Below are 22,414 nucleotides of genomic sequence, written 5' to 3'. Positions count from 1 at the left end.
GGCATTCAGTAACGTTGCCAAGTCCCCTGGCCCGAGATGTGAAAGTACCGTCTATCTTGGGGAAAGTGGAGGTTGTAATCTCCATGTTTTTTAGAGATCCTGCATAAGAACACCAGATAGCAAGCAAGAAAATGAAAGTTTTACATCTACTAGGCCAGAAGATACATTAGGAAGAATCAGACTGCTTTAGAGATCTGATATTTTACAGAAATGTTGTAAACTCAAGCAGTTAAGCAGGTGAAAAGGAGAAGAGAAAGATGGAGTGTTATGTGTGGGAAGAGAGAGATACTCTATGAATATTAGTTAATTGTCATCACTTCTTCGAAAGGTTGGTCTATGTGCAGGAAAGCGTATTTACAAGATCTGTTAAGCATTCTCAGTTCTAGAAGAAGCTAGCCTAAGAATAAGGCTGTGAAAAATACCTTCTGTGATCTAAAGTTTGTTAAGAAAATTAGCTGCAGAAAGATCTTAACTTTCTATATTCCTAGTTTAGAGAGAAAATAGGGAAGTTAAGAAATTTGCCAAGGTCATATCATTTGGAAATGCAAAGCAAAATTAAAATTTGGCTAGCAATGGGGCTAGCCAATAGAAGTTAGATACTTAACAGATATATTTCCATTAAATCCAAAAACAGAGGAAGTAAAAGGCAGGAGTGAAAAATAGGATACTAAGCTATGGGAAGATGGATTATCCAAGCAAAAGAAAAAAACAGATCAATGAAGGTTGGATTACAATGCTATTCTAGTGAACTAGAGTAATGATGTTGATTGGAACAAAACCCCGACCAAATATTCTCTTAGAATGTATTTGCCCACTCAATCCCAATAGGCATAACTTGTTTACAAAGATGTTCCTGAAATCACTATCATTATTCTTATGCTAGAGCAAAGGCATAATAGTTTTGAAAATAGACATGTTCAACCCTGGGATAGTTTCATAAAAACTGGATAAATAGACTTGAATTGAATATTAAAAAGATCTGAATACCAGATGAAAGAAGAACTTTAAGAGGGATGATATCAGTGAAGTAGGAAAGAATGAAGTCTTTCTAACCTGACAGCATCTGAAGTAATTGGAGTGCCTGATTTTAAGGACTAATTTGTGCTTAGTCGTTCTGTCGTGTCCAGCTCTTTGTGACTTCATGGACTGTAGTCTACCAGGTTTCTCTGTCCAGGGAATTCTCTAGGCAAGAATATTGGAATGGGTTGCCTTTCCCTTCTGCAGGGGATCTTTCTGACCCAGGTATCAAACCTGGTCTCCTGCCTTGCAAGTGGATTCTTTACCATTTGATCCACCAGGGAAGCCCAATAACTGATTCATGTTCTCCCCAAAATTCATATGTTAAAGTCTCAATTTCCAGGACCCTCAGAATAGAACCATACTGGGAGCAAGGGCCTTTAAAGTGACAGTTAAATTAAAATGAGACCATTACAGTGAGCCATGATCCAATGTTACTGATATCCTTACAGAAAAAGGAAATTTGTACACATGAGAAAGACATGGGGGATGCTTGTACACAGAGGAAACATCATGGGAGGACACAGGGAGAAGCAGCCTTTTGCAAGCCAAGAAGAGCAGCCTAGGAAGAAACTAAACCTACTTACACCCTGATGCTGCATTCTAGCCCTCAGGACTGTGAGATGATAAATTTCTGTTGTTTGAGCCACTCACCCTTGGCATTTTGTTATGGCAGCCCTAGCAGATTACTATAGTGGGTACCTCAGATTCTGTATCAGTACTAAGACTTCTTCAGCTATTGGTTGTTTTTCTTTTCCCTCTCTCCTAGCCATGTTTCTGAGTCCCCAGATATGTGTGTGTGTGTGTTTAAATAAATTCCACCAGAGAAATGTGTGTAAAGTTTAGTCTTTTAGACCCATCTCCAGAGATCTTATCTTTCTAAATTTGAGATAAAGCCCAGAAATCTGAAAATTTACAAGTACTTAGCTCTGAGATTGAAGTACTAAGAACATACTTTTTGAGATCTACTTCCACCTATGGATGTATACATGGAGGGATATTCACATCTAGGGGACTATGTATGCAGGCATTATCTAATGAGTTTGAAGCATGTACAGGAAAATTAGGAGAGTAGGTATTGCCTTTGTGCTCTCCTTTTAAAATCATAGCTGCAGTGTTCCAGACATATTTTTTTCATGATTGTATGATGTCCCAGTTTTATTCATTTAATAAATTATACAGTGCATTGCTTTATTATGCAAAGAAGTTCACATGTTATGTCTTTCATGCTGGGATTTTTGTTCAGTTTACATACAGTTTGCTCATCACTATGGTAGAAACATGGCTGGCGTCTCAGGTATATATGCTGCGCAGTTACTCTGCATGAGAAAGGTTGCAACCCTTGGTTTAAAGCTCTGTCATTGTTATTTTGAAATTCTTCATAATTTTTCAACAGAGAGCTCTCATTTTCACTTTGCACTGGGCCCTGCAAATTATATAACTACTTCTAGGTACCAAACTAAGTTTATGACTTATTAGAAAGATTTCTATACTTCCTTTGGTTTCATTTATGTTTTCAGGCTCAGAAAGAGAGTTGAATAAAAGCCTCCATGACAGGAGTTACCCTTCATGTTTCATTGTCACCGATGATAGGGAAAGTGTAGCTGAAGAATTATAGTCTTCTGTGTATTTTTCACATAATAATGTTAGTGGCTCAGTCATGTCCGACTCTTTGCAACACCATATATTGTAGCCTGCCAGGCTCCTCTGTCCATGGAATTCTCAAGACAAGGGTACTGAAGTGGGTTGCTATTCCCTTCTCCAGAGGATGTTCCCAACCCAGGGATTGAATCTGGGTTTCCTGCATTGCAAGCAGATTCTTTACCATCTGAACCACCAGGGAAGACTTATTTTTCATCCTACACAAATACATATAAGAAATTCTGGTTTTAAAAGCCATCAGATAAATCTAGTATGACTCTATTTCTTTATCTTTATCAACTATTTTAGAACATTTTAACCACACGTTTATGGCACAGCTCATTTCTCATACTTAAAATATACTAAGGAAAACCGTATTAGAAGTGTCACTCCTACATTTCAAGCTACAAAACTTCTTTTATCCTTTGTTTTCCCTTCTGTGTTAAGCATAATTATGGAAAATAAGGTTTTTATCTTTTTAAAATTATATGTTTAGAGAAGAATTAGAGTACATCTTAAAACAGTTTTCAGTCTTTTTTTGTTCCCTCTCAATTCATACTTGTTATACCCTAAGAAACAGAATTATATATTATAATTTAGAGAAAATTACCTCCTGGAAATCTGTATTCTATAAATTTAATTCCAGAGAGCTAATCAAGGCTTAAATATGGATTAAAATGTGTATACAGTAATGATAACTATGATTACAAAAATATCCAGTATATATTTATATTTATTGTGTGTCAGGAAGTTTTCTAAGTGCTTTACATACATCAATTTCGAGATCTTCACAAAAACATTTTAGATAATGATAGCAAATCACCAAGAAGTACAGTCACTTGACCTGACACCTAGAGTTATTCATTTCACACAGGAGACATGAAAACTACATTCAGTATTACTAAGTGTCAATAGGTAGATTATAAACAGAAATTTTCAAACACTCTTGTTTTTTTTTTAATTAGTTTATTTATTTTTTTAACTTTACAATATTGTATTTGTTTTGCCATACATTGACATGAATACACCATGGGTGTACATGTGTTCCCCTTCCAGAGTCCCCTTCCCACCTCCCTCCCCATCCCATCCCTCTGGGTCATCCCAGTGCACCAGCCCCGAGCACCCTGTATCATGCATCAAAACTGGACTGGCGATTTGTTTCACATATGACAATTTACATGCTTCAGTGCCATTCTCCCATATCATCCCTCCCTCGCCCTCTCCCATAGAGTCCATAATACTGTTCTATTTATCTGTGTCTCTTTTGATGTCTCACATACAGGGTTATCTTTACCGATTAACTAAATACCATATATATATATGTGTTAGTATACTGTATTGGTGTTTTTCTTTCTGGCTTACTTCACTCTGTATAATAGGCTCCACTTTCATCCACCTCATTAGAACTGATTCAAATGTATTCTTTTTAATGGCTGAGTAATATTCCATTGTGTATGTGTACCACAGCTTCCTTATCCATTCGTCTGCTGATGGGCATCTAGGCTGCTTCCATGTCCTGGCTATTATAAACAGTGCTGTGATGAATATTGGGGTACATGTGTCTCTTTCAATTCTGGTTTCCTCAGTGTGTATGCCCAGCAGTAGGATTGCTGGGTCATATGACAGTTCTATTTCCAGTTTTTTGAGGAATCTCCACACTGTTCTCCATAGTGGCTGTACTAGTTTGCATTCCCACGAACAGTGTAAGAGGGTTCCCTTTTCTCCACACCCTCTCCAGCATATATTGCTTGTAGACTTTTGGATAGCAGCCATTCTGACGGGCATGAAATGGTACCTCATTGTGGTTTTGATTTGCATTTCTCTGATAATGAGTGATGTTGAGCATCTTTTCATGTGTTTGTTAGTCATCTGTATGTCTTCTTTGGAGAAGTGTCTGTTTAGAAACACTCTTGCTTTTTAATCAATAAAACTACCAACTTGTTTGCACTCTTTTGTGCCTGCTTATGTCTTCTCAATGTAGCACCATATAGTTTATTACTCAGAACAAAAGTATGTCAAATACCCATAATCAACTACAGCAAGATCTAAGCACCATATCTTGACGTCCTATGTTAATATTTTTTAATAATTTATTGAATTAATGTTACTATAGGACAGTATGCCTCAATATGGGTTATTAGCACTTGAGAACTATTTGAAATAAAGGGCCATTTAGGGACTAAAGAGTGAAATGTCTGCAGTGTATGACCTTTAAATATATTAAAGTTCTTAAAAAGGGATAATTATCAAAACATCAAATTGAAATGTACACTAATTGAGCTCTATAAGCTTAACACTTATATCACTGCCGTTATTGAGCTTTAGATGAATACAAATGTGGAAAACAAAGTCTGTGTGTGTGTATCTGATGAGGATGACTTTATTCACTCTAACATCAGATCATATGGGGAAAGAAAGCTGAGACATTCCCGGGGTAGAATATCCTGGTCCATGTACAAGGTCACTCAGCTTTTAGCAAGGTGACCTTAGATCCCAGAAGCAGAGGGAGTCAAACTGGAGAAAAGAGAAATAAAGCCCTAGATCAGAGCGAGGATGATTTTGCAGATCTATAGGAATGAGGCAACAAAGGAGAAATCAAGATATGAATGCAAACGGCCAGGAAGGCTAAATAAACATGAGCTTGCATGTCAGAGTGGAGATGTGGGTCATGGGAAGTTATGGGCTAAGGTAGAGACCTGAGAAAAGGTTTCCAATGACTTCCATTGATGTAAGCTGAGCATACTTAAGAGTCTTCACAAAACAGAGTAGTGAGCAGATTAGGGTAATAGGTGGATTAGTCCTATAAATAACTTTTTATATGAGTTACAAAATCTGGCATAAAATGGAACATGAGGTGTTATCTCCTCTGCCCGATTTCTTATGTATATATGGGGGCATCAACATTAGCCTTAAAAATATGATTTTATTATCTGAAATTCAAGGGAAGTAGTTCAGAATAGAAAAATTCATTTATTTACCTAGTCAACAAATATTGGCTGGGCACCTACTCTGCCAAGAGTGTTCTAGGCTCTGGTGATATAGCAATAAATTAAGGAGATAAAAATCCATGGTCTTGGAGACCTTATATCAGTTCTGACTGGCTAGAATGCTATTCTAGGAAGGATCCTAGAGCCAAATTAGCTCTCCAGATGGGGTGAGCCATGATCTTTAGCAATATCAGCCACACAGAAGAAACATACCTGTATGTCTGCCTGTTCATCATGTCTGTTTTGCTGGGAGGTGGGCCTGAACAGAGATATTGATTGGCATTTGCTTATTCACAAATAAAGAGTAACAAGTTCTGAAATTTCTCCTCCCATCTGTCTCCTACTTCTAAATATGTTACATTTATCCTAGCTTCCAAAGCTGAAGTAGGGGGAAAATCTCCCTAGATAAAGCATTATAAATGACTAATTTGTGCAGGTGAATTGAAAAATGCTAAACTTATGCTGACAGATTTTGACATTTTAGAGTTACTGGTTCGTCTCAATAAGAAGCAGCATTTGGAAGATCTGAAATAAAATTCACTGCATTTGTTAGCTCACTGACTGGCAAATGCAAAGAACTAACTATATATTTTGATCAAACTCCTTTCAAGCCATAGCATCCCATATCCAGTAGTGTACACAAATGAGGTCTTTTTGCCTTTCCGAATATTTTGACCCAGATGCTAACAATAGTGAAATAGTGTTAGTTGCTCAGTCGTTTCCGACTCTTTGTGACCCCATGGACTGTAGCCACCCAGGCTCCTCTGTCTATTGGATTCCTCAGGCAAGAATACTGGAGTGGGTAGTCATTCCCTTCCCCAGGAAATCTTCCTGACTCAGGGATCCAACTTCAGTCTCAGGCACTACAAGTGGATTCTTTACCCTCTGAGCTACCATATAGAGTGGCCAGTATATAAGCCACTAAATGCGTGATTATATACTAGGGTACTTGTTGGAAAGCTTTATATAAATTAATCCACTCATTAAAAAAAATAATTCAGTGGGGTAGATACATGTCATATGATTACTGTGTTTCATAGGTAAAGAAACTGAGGTACAGAGAGATTGAGTAACTTACCCACATTTGCAGTTAGCAAGCATAAAAGCGAGGATATGAACCTGGTGCAGTTCTCGTATGCTCTCAGCATTTTGTTGTCTAAACACTACATTCCTGCTGCCTTTTCAATTTAAACCACCTTTACTTATCTTAGTTTTTAATGTCTTTAACCTACTTGTTGTTGATGAAAATGAAGAGAAAGGATGAAAAGAAAAATGCAGCAATGAAATTGTTTAATCTATTCAACAAATATCTATTGTTTGCCTACTGTGTTGTACTAAGCATATTTTTGGTGCTTGGGATACAATGGGGCAAAAAAAATCTAGGTCCCTACTTTTATGAGATGTTCTAGTGTTCAAAACAAAGAGATAGATGATATTTTTGAGGGAGCAAAAATTGCCATGAATAAATAACATAAAATACTATATGAGTATTGAGAGCTAGTAACAGGTGGTCAGAGAGAAAGCCTTTCTGAGAGGTGTCACATGAAGTAAGTAAGTCATGAAAATATCTGCAGAATTTCTTGACAGAGGGAAGAGCAGATACAAAGGCTATAAGGAATAATAAGGAAGACACTTTGCAGAAAGAAGACAGTTTAAATTAATAGGACCTTATGATAAAGAAGTAGCCAGGAGCTATAATAAACACTGGGGCTGGTGGAGCATGGTAACACTGAACTTTATTCTAATGTCAAACAAAAGTATAGAGCAAAGAACAAAAAGCCCTCATCAAATCTGCTGGTGTGAAAGGCTGAAGTCCTGTGTAGAAGATGAAAAATCACTCACAGACCCTGCAGCTGGGAGTTGACTTGCCAGGTACCTTTGTGATTTTGTAGTCAGGTCTTATTTTTAAGGAATATGAAGTCTTACTGGCTGAGAGCTTCAGCAAAAGAATTTAAATGAGGTTCATCGCAGCCTACAGGGCATATGTTTGAAAGACAGAAAAGTAAAGATGTAAATTTATAAAACACTACATTACAAAAGTGTAAATAATAGCAATTTTTGTTTAAAACATCCATAGCTTTTCATACACTCTCCATTTGTCCCCTTCTTTCATAAACTCTTGTTCTAATTACCTGAAGTGAAAATGAAAATGAAAGTTGCTCAGTAATGCAACCCCATGGACTATACAGTCCATGGAATTCTCCAGGCAAGAATACTGGAGTGGGTAGCCTTTCCCTTCTCCAGAGAATTTTTACAACCAGGGATCGAACCCAGGTCACTCACCTTGTAGGCAGATTCTTTACCAGCTGAGCTACAAGGGAAGCCCTGCACACACAGGTGAAATTTTGGAAATGGTTGTCAACTGTGATGACTATATCTATTTGCCCCCAAAAGGAAGTCAATAAAAGATTCAGTTTCACTGTGCTCTGTGAATGCCAAAGACAGCTAAAAAGCAGAATATTTACTTTTAAAATGGTTATAGGTAGAATTACAATAAAACCTTTGAAAACTGTCAGCATCTCTACTGTACATATTGGCATCTTGGGGACATATCTGTAAAAAATCATTAAAAAAAAAAGAGAAAAGATGCTATTGGACTCCTACCCTAGTCCTACTCTGCCCTTGGATTTTTGTATTGACAGATCAAAATTTTAAAATAAATAATCCTAACTTCTATTAGGATTCTTCTAACTTCTAACTTCTATTAAAAATGTTCTTTAACAATCATGCAGTATAGTTCAATGTACTATTGAACTTGGAAATATAAATAATCATAACTCATTGAATTTTTATCTAGAAACAACTGAGAAGACAGTATTCATTCAAAAAGACTGTAGCCATTTCAGATAACTTAACTTCTTGTTTCACCAGAATATGTCCGATGATTGTTAGAAGAGTGGTTTACTAGCTGCATGGATGTTATGCACATACTGCTTAGGTTGAGACCACATCAGCAGTTTCTCTATAATTTCTTTTTTTTTCAGAGTTTTATGGGTGCTATAGTCAAACAAAAGGATATTGGATACGTAAACTGCTTCCAAAATCTTAGAGAAGAAATCATGACTCAAGCTCCTTATTTCCTTTCTCCAGACATCTAACACAAGAGAGCAAAGGTAGCAGTAAATTGCAAACCAATCTGTGGGTACCAATAAAGGAAGCATAAAATCTGACTGCATATATAGCTCCACAAACACAAATCTGCCTTTAGATCTAAAGTTATGAATCATTTGTAGCAATAACAAAAGGTTTCTCTCTCATGGTAGTTGGTTTCCATCACCAAAGCAAAGCTAATAAAGAGTTTCTAAGGTTTGCATTTCATAAGCTCTACATTGCTGAGTCTTAAGTGAGAAGCATGATTTTTAATTCCTTTTCCATAGTAAAAGGTAGCTACAGAGAGAATTTTGCTGCAGGCAATGCCATACAAGAAAGGAAAAAAAAAAAAAAGACCAAAAAATACAGTAAACATAATCTTCACATTGACCATGTGGTGAGAAATTCTTTAATTTCATCACAACTACTCTCTGATAAAAAAAAAAAAAAATCCACAAATAAAGCAAAAACCCCCTATGCAGATAAAAGCATTCAAGGTATATGATGAAGTGAAACAGAAGCAAGGACCTTTTTTATCCCAGGTGATGATCAGTCCAAACCCAGCAGAAGAGCTATTCTACCAGGTGAAACTACAGCTAACTTTTACAGGATTGAAGCTATTCTTTGACGTTGTAGCTACAATCTGACCCATGATGAAACATTTAAAGACAAAAGAAGATCAATGTGAAGAGATGTGAAAGATAAAATAGACTAACTCCTTTTATTTATTCTCTCTTAAAAAAAAATGGTATAACCCTATATGCGAGACAGAATAAGAGACACAGATGCATAGAACAATTTTATGGACTCTGAGGGAGAAGGTGAGGGTGGGACGTTCTGGGAGAATAGCATTGAAACATGTATATTATCATATGTGAAACAGAACACCATTCCATGTTCGATGCATGAGACAAGGGCTCAGGGCCGGGGCAATGGGATGACCCAGAGGGATGGGATGGGGAGGGAGGTGGGTGGGGGGTCCAGGAAGGGGAACACATGTAAACCCATGGCTGATTCATGTCAATGTATGGCAAAAACTATTACAATATTGTAAAGTAATTAGCCCCCAACTAAAATAAATAAATTTATAAAAAAAAAAAATGGTAAAGCTACATGTCTTGGTTAGATTAAGCCAAACATGTTTCTACAAAAGACTTTGTATGGGAAGCTGTGTAAAGCAAACTACTGCCAACACAACTCACTGGTGCTTAGAAGTGTAAGCCATAGACAGTAGATTCTTATTATTTGCATAGTTATGATTTATGAAGTTGCGTGGAATTCTGAACTAGGGAATATGAATCACTGCCCCTACTTGAAATAGAAAGTTAGGTACTTGTTTGGTCACAGTGTCAAATGATCAATACAAAACTTTATATCACGTGTATTTCTGTTTAATGACAACACTGTTGATCCATGCACATTAAATTCATAGTCAATAGTGCTATAGCTCCTGCTTGAGAGAAGCTCATCTTACATGTGTAATTACTTTATAAGGCATGCCACAGTCTTCTTGAGCTTTGGAAAACTAGACAGCATTTCAGCAGTACACTTGTCAAGGCACTGTAAACAGCAAAATATCACCAATATAGTGCACAAAAATAAAAACAATGGAGCACTAAATAGACTGCAGAAAGGACACTACTCACAGTATGAGAGCTGATGCAAGAGGGCAGAGCTTTGCCTCGTTCAGACTTGTGTGGCAACTCAAACTTTTTGCCATTCTACACATGTGCATGTCTTCAAAAGATCTTAAGAGTATTGTTGTTGAGGATACAAATAAATTTTAGCAAATGGGCTAATTCACAAATATGGACTTTGGAAACTGAGAATCAACTGTATTCCGAAGGATTAGTTTACTAGAAAAGAACTCAAAGGAAAAGAAAAGAACTTTTCAAAATTTATTCAGAAGGTCTAGCATCACCTGTATTATCATTCTAAAATCAATACTAATTACAAATTAAATTATTATTTAGTTAAATTGTGTATATTATTTAAAAGTAACCCCAAATTGACTTTATTGACTTTCCTTCAAATTGTTCATTTTAAGTATGCAGATTATGTGAACTATCTCTGTAGGCTATTAGTTGGCTAATTAAAAACAATTTTATTAGTTCACATAAATAAAAATATAATTGTCTCATGTCCATGTGTCACATAATGAACTATTAAATGAAAAGTAAGAACTTACTATACATACCTATACAAATATATTATTAAAAATAACAACTTCTTTTCTCTCAAAAGAGATCTTTCTCAACATACCTTTTGAGTCAAATCTCCTAATTGCTAAGGCATAGTAGGTTATCAGCTAGATACATAAAATTTGGATTTCAGTGAAATCATATCCATTAGTGGTTGGGTGTGGGTGACTGAGAGAAAACTCTAGTTATTTCTCCCCCAGGTTTGATCATTTTTGCTAGAGCTACCCCTAATAAAATAATACATTTAATGAGTAGTCTTTTGAAAAGTGATAATAAAAGTGTCTTTAGAAAACGTTATTTTTAAAGCGAGCTATATATATGTTCTAAGTAAAAATAATGTGCTTTTCCATGTAAACATAACTTCAAGATAAAATCCCACCCTCTTCCTCCAACCAGATTTCCATCTCTAAAGATAACATAAAAATTCTACATAGTTCATGAACTGTCAGAAATTATAAGAGAAATTGTGTTCATTTTCAAAAGGAGTCAGCCCCCAAAGGTTTTCTTTAGCCAGAAGCATCATGAAACCATCATGTGATTTTTAAATAAGCTTTTCCAATGTATATTACAATGTGTATCATAGCCTGGGGAAATAGTATTTGATGTAACATCCTAAATATATATTTAAGCCATGAAAGAAAAACAGCTTCTGTCAAGTAAATAAAGCAGTCTCTACCACCTCGTGTATCCAATTACCACAAAAACAAAAAAATAAGAAGGAGAGGAATAAATTAACTGAAATAATTATACTCTCAATTGGGAATTCAAGGTCACAAACAGAGCTCTACCCTACTTTAAAGGCAAATAGCCAGCTGACTTTCTACTGAGAGTAGTTTATATTGGTAGTCAGGGTATCTTTAATATGGATAATGTCCTCGAGAGTTTACTAGACAAAAATCATTACATGAATCCAATCAGGATATTTAGTTTCTATATGTACATTGTACATTTGCTTAGTGCAGGGAGAAGCCATATTATAAAAGCAAGCAACTAGGCAAGAACAATGCTAGGTGTTATAAATAATAAGATTAAATCTCAACTGAAATACATCTTTGATGTGTGATAGTAGTCTAACATTAAATAAATACAATTTGCATTAAATAATAAATTATATTTCTTAAGCACCAACATTCCTTTATAATTTATGTGAATGTCAACAATAAATATCTATTGTTATATAAAGGAATCATCTCAAGAATATTAATTTCCTTGATGAAATACCATGTTCTTACAAACAAGGAATTACAAGCCAGCTGTCAGTATGAGTAGGGAAGGCTTAGGATATTTGTGATATAGTTTGGAGATTTTGTATATGAGACAATTTCTGCTCCCAAAATATTTTTCAAGCTACTATAACTGAGCTTCAGATTTCACCTTTGGAAATTCATCGGTTCTCTCTCAATAAATTGTCCATCTCCAAGATTTATTTATTAAATTATGAGGAATCCTAAAAGTGATATCTGAAAACACAGGGAGGATAACAAGTTAAGACTGTAATTCTATGGGAATTACACAGGGCATAAGTGCCTGGCAGGAATGGGTAACAAGAGAGTCTTCCGAAAAGAATTGAAGGACTTTTAAACTCTGCCTAGATGCCGCAGAAATCTGTGAGTCTTGTTTTGAAAGACGGCCTACATATACAGTGGAAAAGTGCCTAGATCACATGAACAATGTTAAATAAGGGTGTTCTAGGAAGAAGGGGGAGAAAGAAGTCCATGTGAATTTTCAAACTAAATTTTAAGAACAAACTTTCATAAATATTTTGTTAAATTAAATTATATCCCTGTCTTATCTTCTGAATTCCATTTTAATGTCTCAAAGAATTTTCCTTCTCTACTAACTACTTAAGCTGAAGCCATGAGAAATTAAAAACTAGGGCAGAAATGACCACAGTACTTTTCTTGGATTTAAAAGAGTAAGAGCTTCTTTACCCACATGATTCAAGTGAAGGAAACTGTGTTACTTAAAAAAAAAAAAAGTCATATCTCTCTCTGCAACATTCCTTATTCCTACCTTCTCAAAGTAATTCTAACTTTACAAATAGTAAGTAAACATGTAGGCATAGTGGAAATTACGACACAATCCTCATGGTCTCATTTGATTATTATAAACCATTGAGACTGGTTGGGCTCATGTTAGCAACCAAGAGAAAGAAAGTCTGTAAGTCAAATGTTTTGCCTAAGGTCACTTCATTCTTATGTTAAAAAAATAATAGAATTCAAGGTTTCTTTCAGACCTGTTCTTTATCTTCTAACAAAAGCCTTATCAGTCCTCATAAGATGGCTGTTCTATCACTCTCTGTGCATCCTCTGCCTGACCAGGTCCTGCCTCAGGCTTAAGGGAATGATTGCTCCCACCCCGCCCCCCCCACCCTACTCCAAGCTGAAAGTTTGATCAATAACTTCCTGCGTGATAGGCTAGACCCCAGCTACCGTTCTAGCTCTCAGATGAGAAGGGCTCCAGTATATTCAGTCATCAACTGGAGACAGTAGCCCTTGCAACAGTTGCTAACCCAAAAGAGTTGTGTGGAACCTGTTCCCGCAGTTCCCCTGGGCAACCAAGGAGTCTTCTGATGTTATGCCCTCTGTAACAGACAGCTTCCTCCTCCCACGTGTACCAAATATTGCAACTGTGTCCTACCGGCCATCTGTAGTACATGACGGGGTGTAGCTCCAGGATCCTTGCCTCTGACTTGTAAGAGTCCCTGTCCGATGAATCATTGAAGTTTCTGTCACTGACTCTGGATTCTTTCTTTGGTCTCAGTATTGTGCAGGGCAGCCCAACATCATCATACTATATTGTTTCATTCATGTGTTCTTACCAACCTAGGCTTCTTTTATCGTTATTATCCAGTGGAGATAATTCCATATGTTTTAATCATCTTTACTGGCTCTTTCTTTAGCTCCTAGCTATCAGTTCTCCAATCCTATTTTCCTATTTAAGTAATAAATCAATAATTATGAAGAAGAAATAATAGTAAGAAAAATAGATACAAATCCCCCTCACCTTCACTGTATTCATGCACTGCTTGATCTGTACCCATCTGAGGCACGGAGGAAAGGCTATAAGAAATAAAGGATAATTTTGATAAACAAAAGATCACAAAAACAGGAAAAGAAAATTATTAGGACTCATGCTGGGAATAGACTAGTTTATTTTTATAGACTTTCAATGTACTAAAAACCCTTATTTATTTAGTAGGTTATTTAAATTCCGTTCAGCCAATTGAATAAAGAAAAGTTGCCCAAGGCCACTGAATATGAGATTCAAAACACTCATTAAGGGCAGCCTAGCTAAAAATATTTACAATGGAGGTGGATTTAGACTTGATCCCTGTCTGGTCCATGGCCCTGATTATTTACACTGGCTTCTGCAAAACCTCCACACCTCAGGGCTGCATTTATCCTGATAATTACTCTTTTAAGTGCCTGAGAAGATCATGATTATCTTTTTCCATAGCATTTGGACAACTGTCTATATGTTTAGTTAATTGCTTCTTCCTTTTCTCAACAATAAAGTTTGTTAGTCAGATCTTACATCAGATAAAAAGACAAAGGAGGAGGTGGAGGTCACTGAAAATTAGAGAGCAGTGAGCTTGCTCTGCATGCAGATACTCTGCTGAAGAACTGATAGCTAGGGTACTCAAGCAGCTAAAATTTTGGATTGTTCCTGAATGACTGGACACATCCAAGGAAAGGAAAACACCAGTAACTCAAAGACTATTTCTTGGTGCTGTGAAGATATTTCTTATTATTAAAGGTTAATATAAAGAACATATGCACATGCACACACACACACACCTTACATAGTGAATGACCATAATTGTACAATAACAGTATATGAACCTTTAAAAATACATTAACAAAGTATTGCATCTGTCAATAAGCACTTGTCTCCACTTAGCCTATCTCTGTTATTGCCACACTTTTTTTCTAAGGTACAATTTTTTTTCTTCCTTTCCTTATTTTTTACTCCACCCTCAAAAATGGTAAATCAAAAAGTCTAGTTTTGAGTGAGGCAAGAAGAAAATAAAGCAAACAACATCAGGAAAAAAAACAATCAGAAGACACTGATAGATTTTTCTCAAGTTGTTTTACATGTTTATAAGGTGGATTCTTTTACTAAATGATAAACTTTTTCTAAGCCAAACTCTGTTTGCTTGCTTCTTTTTCTTTTATTTCTGTGTTTCTTTTTTTTTTCCTGTCTCTTTTTCTTAGATCTACCATAGCATTGAGTCCTGGACTGGGTGCAGATTAAACACTGGAAGAATACTTCACAAAAATCCCACAAAATAACAGCAACAAAAACCAGTAGAACAATTCACTTATATTATATAGCGATTCCTTTTTTTTAAGTTTTTATTTGTACTCTGAAAATTGAAACTGTACAACTTTCTAAAATGTTGGACTGACAAAGCTGAATACGATACCACCGTAAACTAAATACTTCTAACATTTCCCCTGTGGGTATTTATAGCAGAGCATGGCTATGCTATTCAGGATAAAACTGCTCCATATAAACCACTGAGGAAAAACATCCCTTTGACAAAATATCAATAATTAATTCAAAAATGGCTGGTTATGAGTAACAATGGAATCAGGTACTTTGAAGTTTTAAGGATAGCTCCTAATGAGGTCTCTCAGTCTGCACTGAAGAAGAAGCAAGGTACAGTGAGACAACAAAGATTTCTTATGCTGTGGGAGCCCTGACTGCCTTCTCTGTAGAGCATATCTGAAAGCCTGAAGGTCTCCACAATGTCATCAGAGAGCAAGAGCCAATCAAGTGAATGTGTATTATGTAAGAGATGCTCTGCTGTTGTATATGATACCAAGATCTGCCAATATTTCTAGCTCCAGTCTATTTTTTTAAAGGGCAGCAAGTGGTCCTGAATATATACTGATGAAATATATGTGGGTTGACATTTTAAAATTCAGGCAGAATAGCTATGCTATCATCTTAAATGATACTCAGTGTCTATAGGGCTTCCTCTAAATGCCATTGGAATTATACTTCTCAATTCCCTGTGATTCAAAATTAAGAAGAAAAACTACCAAAATGTTCACACTAAACTAGTTTATGTCAGAAGAGCCTTAAAGACAGGACTGAATATGTGAGATGGGAAAGCAAATTACATTTAACCCCAGTATCTTTGCTATTGTTTTTGGAATTCCTACTGCCTTTTTTTATGATTATACGTATTCAACTAGGCTCGTCAATTGCTCAGTAACAAAGCCATCATTATCAGAGAGTAAATGAGGTGATAAAAAGTCACAACAATATTTCAATATTCCATGATACAGACACAGTATTTTTGTAAAAATATTTCCACACATTTTAAAACGGGATCAACTTCAACACCCCAACATACTTTACTGTTTTAATTTTACAGAGAAGAAAAGTAAGATTAATCAGAGAATTTAACCAAGACACCTAGTGGCCTGTAACTGCCAACACACTCCTTACTTCCTGTAGGGAAACTCTTCAGTATGTTTGTATACTTGTTCCCCTAGTTAAACAACAATGTATACCTCCAAAATGAGAGACTTGAGGATACACAAATTCTTCTTCTTGGGGATCCTTAGGAGTGATCATTTAAAGCAACTTAAACTGTGTTAAAAAGTCTCCAATGAGGCAGAGCAGTAAAGAGAAGAGCACTGGCAGAGAATGTTTTGGAAAAATATACTGAACTGCTCACATTTCATAATAAGAGCAGAAAGCTTCAACTCCTCGTCAATCCTGGGCTTGTAAGGATTTAGACTTGATGAGAAAAGATAATATAATGTGCAGCAATTCTAAGCATCTGTCAAGTTCTTGGTGGAAGTAAACATTTTAGAATAGTAAAGAACTGTTGAAGAAGCAGCTGCTCCTTTCCAGTTCAGTTCAGATCAGTCGCTCAGTAGTATCCGAATCTTTGTGACCCCATGAATTGCAGCACACTAAGCCCCTCTGTCCATCACCAACACCCGGAGTCTACCCAAACCCGTGTCCATCGAGTTGTGATGCCATCCAGCCATCTCATACTCTGTCGTCCCCTTCTCCTCCTGCCCCCAAACCTTCCCAGCATCAGGGTCTTTTCCAATGAGTCAGCTCTTCGCATGAGGTGGCCAAAGTATCGGAGTTTCAGCTTCAACATCAGTCCTTCCAATGAACACCCAGGACTGATCTCCTTTAGGATGGACTGGTTGGATCTCCTTGTAGTCCAAGGGACTCTCAAGAGTCTTCTCCAACACCACAGCTCAAAACCATCAATTCTTTGGTGGTCAGCTTTCTTTATAGTCCAACTCTCACATCCATACATGACCACTGGAAAAACCATACACTTGACTAGATGGACCTTTGTTGGCAAAGTAATGTCTCTACTTTTAAATATGCTATCTAGGTTGGTCACAACTTTCCTTCCAAGGAGTAAGCGTCTTTTAATTTCATGGCTGCAATCACCACCTGCATTGATTTTGGAGCCGAAAAAGTAAAGTCTGACACTGTTTCCACTGCTTTCCCATCTATTTCCCATGAAGTGATGGGACTGGATGCCATGATCTTAGTTTTCTGAATGTTGAGCTTTAAGCCGACTTTTTCTCTCCTTTCACTTTCATTAAGAGGCTCTTTAGTTCTTCTTCACTTTCTGTCATAAGGGGGGTGTCATCTGCATATCTGAGGTAATTGATATTTCTCCTGGCAATCTTGATTTCAGCTTGTGTTTCTTCCAGCCCAGCATTTCTCATGATGTACTCTACATAGAAGTTAAATAAGCAGGGTGACAATATACAGCCTTGACGTACTCCTTTTCCTATTTGGAACCAGTCTGTTTTTCCATGTTGAGTTCTAACTGTTGCTTCCTGACCTGCATACAGGTTTCTCAAGAGACAAGTCAGATGGTCTGGTATTCCCATCTCTTTCAGAATTTTCCACAGTTCATTGTGATCCACATGGTCAAGAGCTCTGGCATAGTCAATAAAGCAGAAATAGATGTTTTTCTGGAACTCTCTTGCTTTTTAAATGATCCAGTGGATGTGGGCAATTTGATCTCTGGTTCCTCTGCCTTTTCTAAAACCAGCTTGAACATCTGGAAGTTCACGGTTCAAGCATTTCTGAAAGCTTGCTTGGAAAATTTTGAGCATTACTTTACTAACGTGTGAGGTGAGTGCAATTGTGCGGTAGTTCAAGCATTCTTTGGCATTGCCTTTCTTTGGGATTGGAATGAAAAGTGACCTTTTCCATTCCTGTGGCCACTGCTGAGTTTTCCAGATTTGCTGGCGTATTGAGTGCAGCAGTTTCACAGCGTCACCTTTGAGGATTTGAAATAGCTCAACTGGAATTCCATCACTTCCACTAGCTTTGTTCGTAGTGATGCTTTCTAAGGCCCACTTGACTTCACACTCCAGGATGTCTGGCTCTAAGTGAGCCAGAAATGCAGTAACTGGATGCACTCTCAAAAATGACAGAATGATCTCTGTTCGTTTCCAAGGCAAACCATTCAATATCACGGTAATCCAAGTCTATGCCCTGACCAGTAACGCTGAAGAAGCTGAAGTTGAACGGTTCTATGAAGACCTACAAGACCTTTTGGAACTAACACCCAAAAAAGATGTCTTTTTCATTATAGGGCACTGGAATGCAAAAGTAGGAAGTCAGGAAACATCTGGCATAACAGGCAAATTTGGCCTTGGATTACAGAATGAAGCAGGGCAAAGGCTAATAGAGTTTTGCCAAGAGAACACACTGGTCATAGCAAACACCCTATTCCAACAACACAAGAGAAGACTACAGATGAACATCACCAGATGGTCAACACCAAAATCAGATTGATTATATTCTTTGCAGCCAAAGATGGAGAAGCTCTATACAGTCAGCAAAAACAAGACCGGAAAAGGACTGTGGCTCAGATCATGAACTCTTTTTTGCCAAATTCAGACTTAAATTGAAGAAAGTAGGGAAAACCACTAGACCATTCAGGTATGACCTGAATCAAATCCCTTATGATTATACAGTGGAAGTGACAAATAGATTTAAGGGACTAGATCTGATAGACAGAGTGTCTGATGAACAATGGACAGAGGTTCATGACATTGTACAGGAGACAGGGATCAAGATAATACTCATGGAAAAGAAATGCAAAAAAGCAAAATGGCTGTCTGAGGAGGCCTTACCAATAGCTGCAAAAAGAAGAGAAGTGAAAAGCAAAGGAGAAAAGGAAAGATATTCCCATCTGAATGCAGAGTTCCAAAGAATAGCAAGGAGAGATAAGAAAGCCTTCCTCAGTGATCAATGAATGCAAAGAAATAGAGGAAAACAACAGAATGGGATAGACTAGGGATCTCTTCAAGAAAATTAGAGATATCAAGGGAACATTTCATGCAAGGTGGGCTCGATAAAGGGCAGAAATGGTATGGACCTAACGGAAGCAGAAGATATTAAGAAGAGGTGGCAAGAATACACAGAAGAACTGTGCAAATAAGATCTTCATGACCCAGATTATCACAATGGTGTGATCACTCACCTAGAGCCAGACATCCTGGAATGTGAAGTCAAGTGGGCCTTAGAAAGCATCACTAAGAAACAAAGCTGCTTCTTTTAGACCATGGCAAAGTCTGTAAGGTATGAGAAAAGAGAATCAAACAGGACTATTTTGCCTACCCATGTTCTTAGCTGAGCTTCTGCTTGGGGACATAGGTGAATCTCAGTTAAATCAAATATTCTACGAATAATCTTTTGGCCGACTATTTTGTTCAAGCACTTAAAAAATGAAAGTAAGAAGCAATCTGATAACATGTTTTAAAAGCTGAGGGCCTTCCTGGTTGTTCAGTGGTAAGAATCTGCCTGCCATTGCAGGAGATGCAGGAAATGTGGGCTTGAACCTTAGGTTGAGGAGATCCCCTGGAGAAGGCAATGGCATCCCACACCAGTATTCTTGCCAGGAAAATCCCATGGACAGAGGAGCCTGGTGCGCTACAGTCCATGGGGTCACAGAGTTGGACACGACTGAGTGACTGAATATGCATTCTCACTTGCAACAGAACCAGCTTGGTAATTATCTTACTCTCCCTCCAAATAACTTGGAAAACAAGTCTCATTATCTTCCAAGCAAATACTTTAGGATTCATATATTATCCCTGCAACAAGATTAAGTTTTCCAGAATTTGTAATAAACTTCTCATACTGGCATATTGAACAAATTTAAAAGTTTGCTGGGTGTTTTTGAGCAGTATTACATTCAGAATTACAAATGGAAATGCCTATATTTTATTTAATTTTCATTAGAAACGTTCACATACACATAAAAATGATAACAACAAATTTCCAGAAAAATATTGAGCCATGCACTATATAACAAATAATAACCCACAGGGCATAGTAGGAGAAAGTGAGAGAAGTTAATAGATCTCTTTTCTCAATACCTCCCATGGTTTTAATGACTTCTTTAGTGCCTACTGTCTATAAAAAACACTAAGCTATATCCTTGCTAGTTCACTTATATATTGATAGTTTTAGTCCTTAACATTTAGTCAGACACATGATGATTATATAATGCTTAGCTGATGGATAGCTGTGAAACTGAAATGAGGAAAAGTAAAGCAAAATAAAAGCACCAGCAGTCATTCCCCACCTGTCAAAGTCTTGCCCCCTGTCTCCTTATCACAACCACCTAAGGTCTCACATCATCATTACCACCACAGCAGGACTGAATCTTTACAGCTCTGCCCTATGCTTACAACCTTCTTCCTCTGCTTTATTTCTTTTTAAATCCAAGTTCTTTAATATCATCAGATAAGAAAAAAAATCTAATTTAATACTTTAATAATCTCAGTAAAGAGGCTTCCTAATAAGAATTGGTTAACCTTGTACCACACTTTAATAGGAGTATCTGCCATTTTGGATATCCAATAGCCTTCCTTACTTAAATAATTGTGAATTTTATACCCAGCAATTTTAGTAACTCACTGCATATTCTAGGGGAATCAGAAGAGAAGACAAAATTGACCCAACAGGTTTGTTTGTACTAAAAATAAATAAATAAATAAAATACAATCTAGAGATTTCACTTTTAAAGATTTGGATTTCTGGATTCTGGGGAAAAAACGGTGTATCTGGTAACACTAGTCCTGAGTTATATTAAATAGCAACAATTAATTGTATATGAGTTTGGGACTTATTCTTCTTGTGTCTATGCTCTAATTTCTCTATAATCCCATTTACCTCCTTCATTTTATTTGCTGGCTGCTTTTTATAGTCATTTGACTTTATTACCTCCACCTACAAATCAAGTTAATAGGACTTCAGGAGTTGATTTTTAGGCTTCATTGGTTAGAAAAAAATGGAAGTAAAATTAAAATAATTAAATGTAAAGTTTCTTTGAATTATCATTGGATAGATATAAAGCAGAGATTTCTGTTCAAATAAATTAACAAAAAAACTTGGTAAACATGCTCTAGGAAACACAGTAAGTGTAGTCATTATAAGCTTTCTAAAGATTTCAGTCATATAGAGACAAATAAATACTCCAAAAATCTGGTCTTCTTTGGGTTGATGGTTTCACTGAATATTTAATGTAAAATTTAGACATGATATTTTAAATTTTGCTTTAACAGGACATATGTTTCACACAGTCTCTTTATATTTGAAAAAAAAATACAATTCACCAAAGATTTATATATTTCTACATAATGCTTTCCTTTGAATACTTAAAGTAGCTTATTACTTTAAGTTATGACAACATAAACTTGTCATAGTTATTAAGATGCTCAGAGGCAATTTAGGCTGAAGCAGAGATATCTTCAATAACATTTTTGCACAGAGTAGTTGACTCATTGGAAAAGACCCTAATGCTGGGAAGCATTGGGGGCAGGAGGAGAAGGGGACAACAGAGGATGAGATGGTTGGATGACATCACCAGCTTGATGGACATGGGTTTGTGTAGACTCCAGGAGTTGGTGATGGAGAGGGAGGCCTGGCGTGTTGCGATTCATGAGGTCACAAAGAGTCGGACACGACTGAGTGACTGAACTGAACTGAACAAACTGCCTTTTTTTGGCTAAGTAAACATAATTAGAAGCCTGCAAAATATAGCTGTGAAATAAAGAAGTTAAAGAATCAGAAGCTTCCCAATTCAGTTCTTGCTCATGGAATTATTCAGTTGAGTATTATCCCAATGGTTCAAAAATTTAGGATATACTGATTTTTTTTAAAATTATACTGTTTTATCCCTGAATGCACCTGAAACATTTCAAACCCCTTTTGAGATGAGATATTTCTAAAAAATGTTGTGAAATATTTTAAAACAATTGGAAATATGAAATGCAAAATATTTAAACTTTATGTTCCATCTTTTCCTTTTCAATAACTCTCCACTACGCCCATTGCCAAAAGTTAAGGTATAGGATAAAAAAGCTAAATGAGGGTAGATGAGCCACTTTGAAAAGGCATGCCATCCATATTTTAGTATATTTCTAAGTGTTACTGAATCACTTCAAAAATATTCAT

Source organism: Giraffa tippelskirchi, chromosome 2 (assembly GCF_054371585.1).
Source record: "Giraffa tippelskirchi isolate mGirTip1 chromosome 2, T2T-mGirTip1v1.2.pri, whole genome shotgun sequence".
In the NCBI taxonomy this organism is placed as follows: Eukaryota; Metazoa; Chordata; class Mammalia; order Artiodactyla; family Giraffidae; genus Giraffa; species Giraffa tippelskirchi.
The sequence above is the reverse complement of the archived record's forward strand: the minus strand, read 5'-3'. Positions refer to the sequence as shown.